The sequence below is a fragment of the Prinia subflava genome, chromosome Z, assembly GCF_021018805.1.
Source record: "Prinia subflava isolate CZ2003 ecotype Zambia chromosome Z, Cam_Psub_1.2, whole genome shotgun sequence".
Lineage (NCBI taxonomy): Eukaryota > Metazoa > Chordata > Aves > Passeriformes > Cisticolidae > Prinia > Prinia subflava.
This window is the reverse complement of record NC_086283.1, coordinates 64,788,668-64,803,511: the sequence shown is the minus strand read 5'-3', so window position 1 is coordinate 64,803,511 and position 14,844 is coordinate 64,788,668. Positions and strand designations below refer to the sequence as shown.

The 14,844-nt window shown below is 39.0% G+C and overlaps 1 protein-coding gene across 2 annotated transcripts in view; it reads right to left on the bottom strand.

Moving 5' to 3' along the window:
- Positions 1–9,289, bottom strand: part of PTBP3 (polypyrimidine tract binding protein 3) — a 46,094-nt gene extending 36,805 nt beyond the window's left edge. Inside the window, exons 1-2 of one of the 2 annotated variants that reach the window (XM_063421888.1) lie at positions 8,980–9,289; positions 5,466–5,557 (exon numbers count right to left, since the gene is read on the bottom strand). The gene's annotated coding sequence lies outside the window, so the exon portion shown is untranslated. Of the gene's footprint in view, positions 1–5,465; positions 5,558–8,824; positions 8,923–8,979 lie in introns of those variants that run through there. The other variant, XM_063421890.1, reaches the window with a different exon arrangement.
- Between the last annotated feature and the right edge of the window lie 5,555 nt (positions 9,290–14,844).

Below are 14,844 nucleotides of genomic sequence, written 5' to 3'. Positions count from 1 at the left end.
TTTGTATTTATGCTAGATACAGGGCAAGAACATAAGGAAATAACATTTTCCTCTTGAAGATGCAAAATATGCAAAAGCAGCCTCGAGCATGTAATTATCAAGAGCTGTAAAACTAAGACTGACAACCTGAGGTTTTTAATACATATAAAATATGCATTTTCATTCTTAAAGTCAGAAATACTTCTACTTAGTGTGAAGGCTTTAAGCTCATCCAAAAGGACAATAAGCTATGTACCATTTTGAATATTCCAGAGATCCAGCCGGTTTCACGACACAGAGGCAGAACTTTCTTTGAAACTGTCATCAATGACTACTCTTCTTTGTGATATCATTCATTTACCATTTCCAATAATATTGTTTTCTGACAGTATAAATACAAACTTTACTAAAAACAAAGATTGGTATCTATGCTAACTAGCTTAAGCCTTAAATATGTGAAGATTAAGTTTTCCTCAGCAGTTAACACAGGTTTTTTGTGAAGAAAATTTACTTAAGTTACTTAAGTAAATTTTACTTGCAATATATTCCTTTCACATATATATCCTTTTCAAATCATCATTAGAATACTCAACACAATCCTCACTAAAAGTCTTCATTCTAACTCTTAAAAAGCAAGTGAATTTGGGAACATATATGCAAATAAACACTATATAGAATGAAGTGCTGTATAGATCAAGATACTTGGTTTTAAATTTAAAGATTTAATCCTTAGTTATAAATGTATCTATACAAGGCCACACAGTATAGGTTTTTGTATCAGTTTATACTTTACTATGCACAAATCATGCTCTAAACATCCAGGATCCCAAATAAACCACCAGTAAGCTGTCTCTCTTGAACTTAGTCAGAAGAAAATTTACACAGCCTTATAAAGTACCATAACTGGAAAATCTGGTTTATAATTTATTATTAAAGGTTAAAATCAAGAAAAAAGTAGAGCTGAAAGAAACAGAACAAAACCACGACACTAACGCCGAACAACATGGTAACAGCAAAACCCAGGAGGGGTTTTAACAAAAGAACTAGTGTGTGTGAAAGCCTATAAAAGAGATTCTTCCATTTAAATCAGTTGCTGAGAGATCTGTAACAACTCTTATGCTATGAAATAACATGTATTAAAAAAGAATTGAAAAAAAAGATTGAAAGATGTTAGCAAATTACACACAGGTAATGGTAAACAGCTTAAACAAAGAAACACTGATAAAAGTTAAAATGTGATGAACTGTGGATTATTTTCTTTTCTCTTGCAAAGGAAATAGTTTACCTTGCACAGCATGAAGAAAGAGAAAGAAAACAACTAGCTGGATCACAATAGTAGTCAAAATTTCTAGAAAATTGCTATCTGAAGCATCTCTTTTAGCATTCATTCTTAACTCTAGTTGCTTCTGAAAACAGAAAAAATCCAGGATACAGTGTTTATCAGCAGCTCTACCTTGCAGCACAAAAGACATCTACTCTTGGTACTTTGATTCCTATTTTCTACAGAACTAAATATACACAGTTTAGTTTTAAAAAATAATATTGAGGGGGAGGAAACTCATTTCCAGTGTACCCAAAAACCATCATAGACTCATAGGAAGATACCACAAAGACTTGACTCTTAATTGATCAAACATTTAATTTAAAAGCATAAAACTACTTTATCTAACTTACAAATTTTCAGAGTCTTAGAAAGAGTTTCAAAAAAATCTTTCCAGTTTCAACTTAACTGTGACACTCTAAACACATATGCTCTTGACTGTATGGTTTTTGACTATTGAATTTTCTGCTTCACAATTAAAGATTTCATCAAAAAGAGAAGAATTTTTACCTTTTTTTAAAAGGAAAATTCACATGCACAAAGAATCATTTAAATCTAGGACTAAAAGCTCTAAAAATTGCACACTTAAAGTAAAGAAGTTGGAAAGAAATAAAAGTCTATTTGATGATGTGTATCACATAAATGAATTGAATAAGCTCTTATTCTAGCAGGTGAAAGATTTGCCTCACAATCAATAATAGATTCAATATTTCTATTCATAAGTTGAATTTTAATTACTCCTTAATGCTTTCTGGGAGTTCAGTGTTGTATGCAAGGAAAACACGGTCACACCTATGAACCCCACAGTTCTTATCCTTTCTGTTTCATGTGTATTTGGTTTCCTCTCTGCTTTCTCACAATGTTTCTTATCAGTTTCTCACTCTAAGAAACTCTCTTATGTAGTGGTCTGTGTTTCTCTGGCTCACCTTCACTTCATCTTTTGGAAAAACCTTAATAAACTAGCCCTTGTAAGGATCATTCTTTAGATGAAATCTTCCATATTAATACACTAGTTGCATAAATGAGGGGAAAGTCAGTCTCAGCCTGCTGGCAGACTCAGGAGATAGCATAGCAGCAATAAACCCCTACTTTTATTTACATTCTCCCCATATCCAGAAAATACCCGGAAATTTTTGTTGAAATTAATGCTTCATCTTTTCAGTATATGTGGACAAGGACAAGTTCTTCTCTTTGCTCACTCCTTCACCTAAATATTACATCAGTCACACAACATGAACTTTTCAGTTTTACTTCACAATAATCTATCCTCTAATATTCTTCATTTCTTCCACCTCTCAGTGGAACACACAAGTTAGCTGGTAAAAAAAAAAATTCTCTGATTAAAGTATACTGTGAAGTGATCTAACAGTAAAAGATACAATCAGTTATGCAAGAAACATGACTTTGAGAAGAAAACCTATGAAGCAAATACAACTCCTGAATTTTATCAATAATTAAATCCATGCACTCTCTGTGCCTTACAAAACACTAGTTATTAAACAAGTTCCAAGTCACCTTTGGAAAGACTATAGTTTTAAATTTCACCGTTTGGATGAAAATTGAATGACTAACACTTTCCAGTCTAGGACAGTTCAAATCTAGTCTTTGGATTACATGCTTTGAGAACCCCACACCCTGCTGAGACACTACTTTTTGTGTGTGTATTCTGAGTTGCTCTCCTTATATTTAAGGTACACACCGAAATGGCAACCAGTACCACAATAAATAGCTCCTCTGAGAGAACATAACATCCTTCACAACACACTGGGCTACACTTGTTACACACATGCACTAAAAATATCGATTTTGTACAAAATAGATGAACCCTACCTGTCCAAAATAAAGTTCATAAAAATAAAAAATTTCTCATGAATTATAATGTTGTTACTTAAGTATTCTACACCAAAGACTGCATTTATTGTTCAATCCCCAGCCCTACAGACAGCAACCATTATACACCAAAACCAAGCTATATAGAGCAGATCCTACAGATGAACAGTACAGAGTGACCTTTTTATTTACATAGAAGTCCCATTACTGTACATACATATAAATACACACATATACAGCTGAAACTTATTTTACGTGATGGCAAGAAAAAAATTACCATTAGCAAACTGATTTCCCTACAAGACAGTATGCTATGGAGAACTGCAGGAAAGATTCAGCAATGAAGAGTTACTTTCAAGTTACTTTCACAATTTTAAAGCACTTAATTTTACTTCCATACATTTGTTTTCTATTTTAGAAATTCACATTTACAAGCAGGGTTGTACAAAGTAGAAGAAAATTATATAGAAAGAGAATCTTCTGTGACAGAATTTCTAATTTCTAAAAACTAATGACAATTAAGATAACTCAAGTGTCTCTACCAGGTTCTTTTACACACAGAAAAAGTTTGTAGCACTGACAGAAATCAAACAAAAAACAAGCATATCACCTACTTTTGAGTTCAAGAAGTTTCCTCCACAGAAACTAAGTTTTGCACTACAACCTCCACCATATCCAAAGCCATATACTGTGCACTGAATAACTTCACATTAATTACTTCAGCATTGATTGTGTTTTGGGAAAGGACAGATAACAGATGAAGGGGAAGGAACAGATGTGAAGCTCAGGTAGTTTTCCTGGAAACACAAGATCAGAACAAACAGGTTGTCTGTATGCATGGACCAAAGGAAGACAAAGTAGAGACTAGAAAATAGGAACTGACAAATCAAAAGTGTGAGAAAATGAATTCAGTATCGAGTGTAATAAAATGAGGAAGTGAACCAGCAAAAAACCTACAGAAATGGAAAAAAAATTAGAGAAACAAAATCCTAATTAACCTTAGCAAAATCAGGAAGACTAAGAAAGCCTAAAAATACCAGGAGGGATTACATGTAATTTATTAATTAAACTACGTCACCTCTTAATGTTACAAGTCAATAAAATACTTGGATGCTATTTTTTCATTTTCAGTGGTTTTAGGGATCACTGCACTATCATGCATTTCATGCTGACTGCCAAACAATATTTGTTTTGAGCCTAGAAAACTCTACGGTTAAAAGCCTGAGGACATACAGAATCATAGAATCACTTAGTTTGGAAAAGAACTTTAAGACAGGATAGTCTGTATCTCAAAGTGTTGAAGCATAATTTACACATTCAATGCAGCCCTTAAAGCGTATTATCGCTCTGGACACGTGCAAAAATGTACCTTCAATTCTTGCTTTAAAAATGTTTACTGTCTTTCCAAAGTAGTGCAGTCTAGGAACCACCTAGTAAGCTGGATCAAAAGCTGGAGAAATATTCTAAAATCTTGTCACATCCTTCTCACGTGCCACTTTAGTTGTAGCTACTGTGCAACCTACAGACATGGAAAGGGTTACTATTCCCCAATTTTGCCATATGGTCTGGTACCACTCAAAGCAGAAGACATGGTAAGACTTGATTTCTGCCTATATGTGAACTGGTTTTGGATCATCCTCATAATGCAGCAACTAATGCAATCCACCTTCCAAGAAAACAGTAATTGTCTCATTTAAATGGCAAGATCCTAACAGACAGCACTGAGCCCACCATACACTTGTGCACTTGTGTGAAGTACACACACTTTCACAGAGTGTACATATGAAAACACAATTCTGATTCCTGTGCTTCTACTGTTCACTGTGCAGAAAGAACGATTTACCTTCTCCTTGACTTTAAATGCCATTGTAATACACCATGTCTTTTAATGAATAAGAATGGCAACAAGTTAAATTACTAGAAGTTCAGCACGATTAAGTAAGTTAATTGCAGAGATAATGGTTGGTTTATTGAATCATATGAGCACTCATTCCATTGGCTTTCACCAGAAATTCAGGGTGTGGTTTCCTGGTCAGTTTAAGCTGATCTATGGCTGCAACGAGCAAAAGCAGTCATGTCATTCCTCACCCTTGTGTTTTCACAGTTCTCACTGCAGTGACTAACAACTGCAAGACAGCATGGTACTGGAATAATACATTTAACCATGCAGTTCACATATGGCTACACTATGAGGGAGGTGCGGAAATGCACTGTTGAGGATAGTGCTGCTCTTTTGGCAGCAGACCTGAGTTTGAGCAACTTCAGCCAAGAGGGAAACAGCAAGAGCAGGAAAGAGTGGTATCAACAGGAGCAGACAAAATACTTTTTCACCTACCCACTCTGCAAAGCGTGTCAAAAATGATGCCTCTACCTCCAGTGTAAAACTCACGTCCACAGATCTGAAGAAACAGGCACAATTTTCACATGCTGAAATGGAAAAGAAAAAAAAAGTCTTAAATATAGTCTTTCATTAAAAATAGGCAGCATCAAACAAAACTAAAAGTACAAAATATATACAATGGTCAAAAGCAGGATAACCAGAAATAAGAGTGCAATTACGTGCAACAGTTAAATGGTGCAAAAGAATTAAGAACTGTACCTTGAAACAGCTGCAGGCAAAATTTTATGATATAACTAACTCCCATCCTCATGTTTTGACACAAGATTTTTTAAATCAGGATATCCTTTAAAAGAAAGTTGACAAACACATACTTGTGCTTATCACTTAACACAGGATTAGTTCAGCAGAAAACCTGAAAATACTCCCTGGTAGAACTCGAATCAACTGGTCATCTCCCCAGATAGGGCGCACAAAGCAGATTAATTGTCTTCACTACAGACCAAATCAAATGAACAGCAACTTGACAACTGCTAGGAAAACTAACAGAGTTATTTATATTTTGCTATTTTCATGTTTCTGATTGTGACAGATGATTTCCATTTCTGATTATATCAGATAGTAGTAGTAAAGAAGATTGGGGACAAACAGCAAGCTCAGAAGAAGAGACAACTTCATTCATACTAGGCTATACTACACGTTTTCCACAAGCACATAACTCAAAGTGGGTTAAAAACAGGCATTCATGAAGCAACCACAGGAAAAAGTAAACTATGTAATTCAATGTAGAATGTAACTTTTTTTAAAAAAATGGCTTCTGAGTCAGAAATCTATGGATAATAACAAAGAAGTGGTTGATGACTCTTTAAAAGTTTGAGGATTATCTTCCAGAATTCCAATGTCTTGTTACCTGAAGATTTAATCTGGTACCAGAATGACAGAACTTAATTTGAAAATAAAATACAGCTGCTGTGTTAAGTGTTGTTCCTGAGTTGGCTTCTTACTAACCCACAAGGAGGCCACTAACCTCAACTATAAACACCCATAGTTCTACATACATGTCTGCTTTTGATAGCCAATAAAAAATTACAGTTCACACCATTCTGGTTTCTTTGAATTTTAACTCAGTTTAACTTGAGTCACATTTTCCTGCTAACATAATAAGCTTAAATAAAGAGCCAATTTCTTTGCCATAAAACTGGAATTCTCACAGCTTTCTAAAGAAGTTTTCTGATCGAACTAAAAATTATTTTTCTGTGTTTACTTTTACATATTCTCACCCTCATTAAATAAAAGGTTTGCATCTAAAAGAGCCTCAGCATTCCACAGAAATAAACTGATGCCTTATTTCATTTCTGTATTAAAGAGGCAAGAAAATGCAATTTTTCTTCTTTTACTTTTTTTTTTTCTGATTAAATGCTCTTGAAAATAAAAAGTCACAAGATGGCTTATGAAAGATTTTGTTTTACTTTAAGTTTGCTAGGGCAGTTTTAACCAACATCTACAGCTTGCATTTTCAACAGTTTGGAGCTCAACTAATGACATTCAATTCTCAGAAGGTATTTAGCATCTAACAAAAAAAACACACCCCCAAATCACCCAAAACCTCTAAAACTGTCACAGGCAGCACTTAGCATCTCAGAGCATACTCACACCTGCAGACCAACCACCTGTATCTTCACTGAAACACATAAAGGCTCTACTTCAAAAATTTCTTTAAAAACACTCATTTGATGCACCTTTAATATGTCTATAATCTTTGTTTTACTGTGCTTAACAAAACCTTTACAAAAATTTTTTAAAAATACTTGACAAAAGAGATGCATCATACTAGTTGTATGACAGCATAGGAACCATACACCCACACTAGATAGCAATTCCACAACTAAAGGAAAAAAACAACAAGCCTGTAGTCTCAAACAGAACAAAGGAAAAACTAAATTACAAGTTCCGTCATAAGCACCTTTGACAGATTAATAAAAAAGATTCTCACTCCAGTGAGACTTTTCTTAATTTTCTCTTGAAATTTTGCAACATGCAGTTTTAAAACAAATATGAAAAAATGCTGATCATAGCAGAATTACACAGTACATATTTTAAATTAAATTCTTCAAAAAGATACTTCTTAAGACTATTAACTGCTTGATTAATCAGCATTTATACAATACTGTTACCATCAACATGTCTCCCTATAAAGGCTTCTACTACAACAGTGTGTTAAAAGACATCAGGAAGTTTTTTGAATCACAAGGAAAAAAAAGAAGCCCTCATAACTTCAGTGTAAGAATACCTAGATTTTAAGAACAGCAAAGGTTTTACATGTCACTGAGTGGCAGGATGCAAGTTTAAGTTGGTGCAACATCTACATCTTTGCATGAAGTTAGAAGTGCTGACTTCAGTGAACATTTCTATTTTCACCTCTGTATACAGTTATGATGAAAAAAAATAAACCTTAGGCATGGTTTGCTTCCTGGGAGAGTTGAATTTCCCACCATGACCAAATTTCCCATACTTTGGATTTTGAAATATCAATAGGTAAAGGAAAAATATCAGCAATCACATTTTCACTTAAAAAGTAATGAGGGAAGTTGGCAGTACACTTAATAAACTTGGGTTTATTACTTAGTTTCAAGTTGAGAAACTTTATCAAGACATACAGACAGCTACCATCAAACTATCCCAGCACTGGGAGCACAATACTTCAGACTTGCTAAAAAAATTTTTATCTTCTGAGGGCGACAATCCTGTAGAAACTTCATCCCTGTAACAATCTGCTGCATAGTTAAGGCTTTCAGTAAGGTCTATAAAAATGCATTGCACGAATAACCATTCTGATTATTGATTAACCCTGCAGAATAGATGTCAATCAGTTTGCTTCCACATATGCACTTCCACCAGGCACCAGCGACAAGGGAAACAGCAGTGGCTCCACGTTTTCTCTGCTACAGACAAGCACCCCTCAGACTTGGGGTACTAAACTTCAACTACCACGTGAAACCACAAATGACTCAAAAACCCATCGCGACCCACCGCTAAGAAACCCGCGCACCAAAAGATTTTTTTACCACCTTAACAGGGGTAAGCCTGTAATAAAGTTTAAAAGCCGGGCAAGCGCAGGCCCCGAGCGGCGGCCGCCACTCCGCCCCGCGGAGGGACGGGAGCGCGCCCGGCCCCGCCGAGCGCCGCTTCCCGGCGCATCCCGGCCCGAAGCCGGGCGCGGGGCCACAGCCCCCACGGGGCGGGAAACCGGCCCTGGCCACGGCCGCGGGGAAAACGCAACTCCGGCCGAGCTGGGAGAAAAAGAGAGAAGAAGAAAGAGGAAGGGAACGGAAGCGAGAGCCGCACGCCCTGAGTACCACAAAGTTCCCCGCGGGAGCGCCCGGCCCCTCAGCTTCAGGTCGGGGACGGCCGCCAGCTTCCTTCTTCCACAAGTACCTGGCGAGGCAGCCCTCGGGAATATCCCCACCCCAAGCCCGGCCCCTCCGAAACCCGGCCCCCCTCCGACACCCACCTTTCCCCTCGCTTCGCTTCGCTCCGCTCCCTCCGACGGGGGCGGAGAGGACCTCCCCCAGCCCCTCTCTCTCCACCCCCGCTGCTCCGAGGAAGAAGGAGCCGGTACGTGCTGGTCACCGCCCCGCCACGCCCCAGGCGGCACCAGGTGGAACCCTCGGGGCGCTCGCCGCGTCCAACAGCCGCCGCCCGCCCCTCAGCGCGGTCCCGGCGGCGGAGCGGCAGCCCCGAGCACGGCCCGGCGGGGCGGGCGGGGAGCGCCCGCGGGCGGGGCCGCCCCGCGGCGGAGCGCGGCGCAGGCGCACCGAGGGCCCGCGCCCCTCTCCCCGCCGCCGCCTCTCCTCCCGCGGCGCCTGCGCAGTGAGGAGGTGCCGCCGCTGTGGGGCGCGGTCGTGCCGTGCCGCGGCGTCCGTCGCCCGCTCCGGGGCATGGGAACACGGCATCGATCACTGAGCTTGAGGTCACTTGAGTTGGAAAAGACTCCGGGGTCTTCGAGTCCAACCTGTGACCGAACACCAAGTCAACTAGACCATCGCACTACGTCCAGTCCGTCGTTGAAACACCTCCAGGGACGGTGACTCTACTGTTTCCCTGGGCAGCCCATTCTAAACTTTAATTACCCCTTCTGTGAAAAATATTCCTCCTAATGTCCACCCCTTGCACAGCTTGAGGCCATTTCCTCTTGTTCTGTCCCTGGTTGCCCGGAGGAAGAGGCTGACCCCGACCTGGCTACACCCCCTTTCAGGCAGTCGTAGGGAGTAGTAAGGTCTCCCCTGAGCCTCCTTTTCTCCAGGCTAAACCCCAGCTCCCTCAGCTGCTCTTCATCACACTTGTGCTCCAAACCTTTCCTCAGTTACGTTTTCCTTCTCTGGGTTCCCTCCAGAACCCCAGTGTCTTTCCTGCTCGGAATTGAAAGCAGGACTTGAGGCAGTCTCACCAGTGCCCAGTGCAGGGGGATGGTCACTGCCCGGGTGCTCTTGGCCACACTATTGCTAGTACAAGCCAAGATTACATTGTCCATCCACTCCTCTACCGCTGCAGGGATCAGGGCGGCAACCACAGGTCAGGGACTTTGCCATCCCTTGAGGGCCCCAGTGTCCTCCTGCACTTCGGGTCCCACAGAGCACCCGAGGCAGCCAGGACAGAGGGAGAAAGCCAGCTGTCATGCCGTGTCACCAGACCGGGCTCAGGTACCAGCCCCACGCTGGATGCTGGTCAAGCTGTCTCTCTGCGTGGCGCAGCCAACAGTGCTGGCTGTTGCGCTGTTAAAAGGTGGTCAGCCCCCTTTTAAGGCTGGGTTAATGTGAGTTTGTAAACCCGCTGAGCCATATTTTAAGAAGACTTCCCTACCTGACCAGGAGCCACTCAGGGCAGTCACTCTTGCACCACCTGACCAAGGCCCCTTCACACAGTCACACCAGATTTCCTCACCATCTCGACCTCAGGTTTCCCATAGCAGAGTTTCAGACATCCACATCCTCTAGGTGCAATTACTGAACAAGAACATAACAACTCAAGCTGGTGTCTCCGATATCCATAGGTGGGACAGTGGACAGATATCCTATCCCCTGACTGGAGAGTGGAGCAGGAAGCTGAGTGACACCAGGCAAGGTCCTGCGACATGCTCATGCCTGTGTGCAGTTCAAGTGACCTGCATCTACATCCTGCTCCCTAGAAGTGAGTGTCCAAGGGCAGGAGGTACCCTGGAAATGCCTGATAGAGACATCTGCGTTTCATGAAGTTGCAAGAAATTGTGTTCCTCTGGTTATGTCCTGTGTTGGGTGGACTTCCCTGAGCTAACTCCTTTTCTGGGCTACACTGTTAAAGAAAAGTGTAGCCTCAATCAAATGGATGACAGTCACAGTACAATTCTTGAATGTCCTGTGAGTCTAGCAGACTTCACTCTTAAGAATACAGGAGTATCTAGAAGTTTGCTTTTCTGTTCCCCCACAGACTACAGGAACAAGACAAATCAACATGATCAAAGAAGTAGTTCACAAAGAACTATTTTGGGAAGTAGTTGTTTGGAAAAAATGAAATTTAGTCTTAACATAAGGCTCAAAAATAAATTTTAGACATAACAGCAGACTCAGAAATTATTATGTTTGAACCAGTTATTATGAAAAAAGGAATTGAGAATATAGATGTATCTATTTTAGATATGCTAATATGAGAATATACTAATATATTCAATATTTCCAGTGTATTGGAATATGTACTTATATATGTAAATAATTAATTTTTATACATGTATAAATCTAAAAATTAAGAATTTTGAGTCCTTTGAAAGAACTTTTCTTTAGAGGTCAGATTGTGAAAAATGACATACAGTTTCATCCCTTAGCACACATGTTTCTTGTTACAAGTTAAATATACAATGTAATTTAAAAATACTATAAGGGTTCTCCTGTAATTGCTCTGCACACTATAAAAATAGAAAGAAGTGTGTTTTGCCAGTAATCTAGACTTTGCTGCCATTGAAGAATGCTTTTAAATTAACTTTCAACTGCAATTCACAAAGCCAATAGGAATTTTGATAGATTGTTATAATAGAAAAAGAAAATAAATCCTTTGTGATAAGGCCTGTGAGCTGGTTGCTAACACAAACAGGGAACAACAGAAAGGAAGAAAACTTTGATCATTCCCTTCCTGGGAGGCAAGGAGTGAAGGGGAGAGAGAGACATAAAGATAATGTGAGGGAAAACACTTCTAGGAAGTAAACTTGGGGTTTGGGAGCTGTATTCCTACTTCACCTGTCACAGTTTTAGTGGTTTTTTGTTTGTTTGGGGTTTGGAGGTTTTATTCATTTGTGGGTTTGTTTGTTTGTTTTTAATTGGTTTGCTTATTCTATTTATTATTTTCTGCTCACTTCTCTGATTGGTTATGTCTGATGCTTTTTCCCTTTTTCTCAGTAATTTAAACTGTATTCTTCCTGATCTATGTCAAAATTCATGGGTTTTTTTCAACTTTAGGGAAGTCTGTGGAGTTGTGCTGTCTATAAATTAGGTGTGATTGTGTTGAATTAATGTGTTGTTTCCAGCTGCCTCTTGTATACAGACACATAAATTCAATGATGGCCTTAAAGAGGTATATAGTGTAATTTAATTAAATAGAATGTCGAGGAAGAACAGAGATCTGTATGCACAATCCAATTATAGCATCAGGGCCTGGGTGCACGATATTTTGTCTGCTCAACATACAAATATGAGTAGACAGATGCAATTAGTCAATCTGGTTTATTTTAAACAATGTTTATCTGGTTTTAGCAACACCGTAATTTCCTAAAAATTACTTGACTTTAATGTTATTGTATCAAGTTTAAAGAAACTAACACCTACATATTTTTCTCTTATTGATATTGTTGTTGTCCATATTGCTGACCTGACACTTGCTTACACTATGAAAACAAAACAAAAACAAATTATCTGTTTTTCTGTTTGGGGAGTTGTAATTTTAATTCCATGGTTTTGAGTGTTTATAGTATAAATCAATATTTGGCAGCTAAAAGCTCTTCTAAGCTTCTCTCTAGTCAATGAGGACCTATTATCCATTTTACATAGCGCCTGTTAACTCAGAATAATTCAATACATTGTTGTTTTTCAGGTAAATCTCCTACTAAAACTCCAGTTCTTTGTAACGTGTAATGTTTATGTAACCAGAGATGTTGGATTTCTGAGAATACTATATAGTAATATAGTACCACGTCTAGTAGGAACTTCTTTGTTTAGTTTCCTGGAAAAAAACCCTAAGAGATTTCTTAGCAGGGTAGTCATTGACTACGTCATTTAACTTTGCTCCAGCCTGACAACACGAGGCTTTCAACTAGAGACCGTAGCTCAAGAAATAGCAGTCCTTATTAAACCTTGCAATTCACTGCAATTTTACTGGCTCAACTGTTGTGGTCCAACAAAATAGTAAGTCACTGCACAAACTGGATTTAAAAAGGTAACTTTCTCCACCTTTTTGCTTTGGATTAGTACAGTAGTGTAGTAGAGCAGACTTCTGGAAAGCTCAACCATGGACTGCCATGGTCCAACCCCTCTCGGGTCTACCATGCACTGTGTACAGGCTGGCAACTCCTGTTAGAGTATGGCTGCTCCACTAAACTAACTGCTTACTGCACCGACAGTCAGAAATACAAGCTGCATCTTTGCTGATCACTTCAGGAGAGAAATGGATGTAGATGCTTTCTCTGACTAAACCAGTTCCTTTAAGGGACCCAAAGTAATAATTACATATTGTGATCTACCATTCTGTGTCTTCCACTAAGGCACCTGATGTATTGCAAAAAAATGAAAAGCAAGAAATTGTTTTGCTAAGCTACTAAAACCTGTATTTATCAAAAAACTGTTTTGTTTAGACTGAAATAACTGTGTGGCCAGCAACTGGGGGGTTTTTTCCTTCCTCTTCCTCTTTTTTTTTTTTCCTTTTCTTTTTCCTGGGGAGGGTGGAGGGCAGGGGGAGGGTTGGTTGTTTTTCTTTCCTGAGATAACCTTGGGAAATTTCTGTTCAGGTAAGTGTGAGAACATGTTAAAATATATGTGCTCTTGCTATAGTCATGCATTAATTTACCATTAAAGAATTTAGCTACACTATTTCATTATAAAGTCTTTAATAACCTCACATGAGGAAAATGTTTTTTTAGTTAGGACTCACCTACCATTTGAGACCATGTTTTATCTCCTGATTTCAATGTAGAATCATTCTAAGATCACAGTAAACCTAAATAGCATTTATTGGCAAGTGGCAACAAATTAATATATGTCTGTCTCATGGAATGTACTAACTAAATTACTAGTGTTGGAAACAATATAGCTAACCTGTTGATCATATCCTGATCAATTTAGTCCAGAGCTGGCAAGATCTTTGGATGCTTTTGAAGGTGGCAAAAGATCAGGTAAGAACAACAAAAGACCTTGGCAGAATTTGGATTTCAAGAGCCTTGAAATGGTCTGTAATATTTAGGAATGGCAGAAATTGAAAGATATTATGATTGTACCTGCTGGTATAAAATTTTAAATCATTACCATACCTTACAGAAAAACACTGATGCAAAATGTAGCAGATACAGGATGTGAAATTATGCTCCAAAATCAGTATTTGTGCATAGACCTGACAGAATCTGTAAAATTTGGAACATACAGCCCCCAACCACATTGAGGTAAATAAATTTTGTTTTTTAAATAAATATTTGGTATTGACCAGTTCAGAGGAAAGCCAGAATATCACCCCAAATCCATGTTTAAGCTCAAAGGTAGCCATTTGTATCATGGAGCAGAGGATCAGGACAGGCACAGAGCAAGAGGAGTACTCGCTGTTTCAAGTCTCAGGATAACAATTTTTCAATGCTGATAAGACAGTACCAAACACTTCCTGTTGTATCTGACTGTTTTGAGACACCCTTTGTCCTTGAGACCAAGAAAGTAGAAAAATGTAAGAGGAGTCCATTCAGTGAGTATGGCAGCAAAGATCTAATTCTTAGTCCTTTTCATTGCCCTTCGCCCAGGATCCAATCAGTATGAATCTTGGGTATGTATGTAATGCATCACGAATGAGGTGGCTGTTTTCAGGATTCATCAAAAATTTTGGTATGTTCTCACTCTAATTCATATTGCATACTTGGAGATGGTCGGGGAATATTTTATCTTGTTTCCCATTTGCATTTTTATTATGCTAAATTGAGCTACTCACTACCACCATTTACAAACCTGTTAGGTGTTACTGGATGTGGCAAATCAGAGAACCATTTAAGAATTGTTATTAAGGAGAGCTTCCAGAGGCAGAAGTTACAGTCCTATTTGTAAGGACAGGTGGGACTCTTTTAGGAGGTGTCTTTTCACCATGGGAAGATCAGGTGGCAACAAGA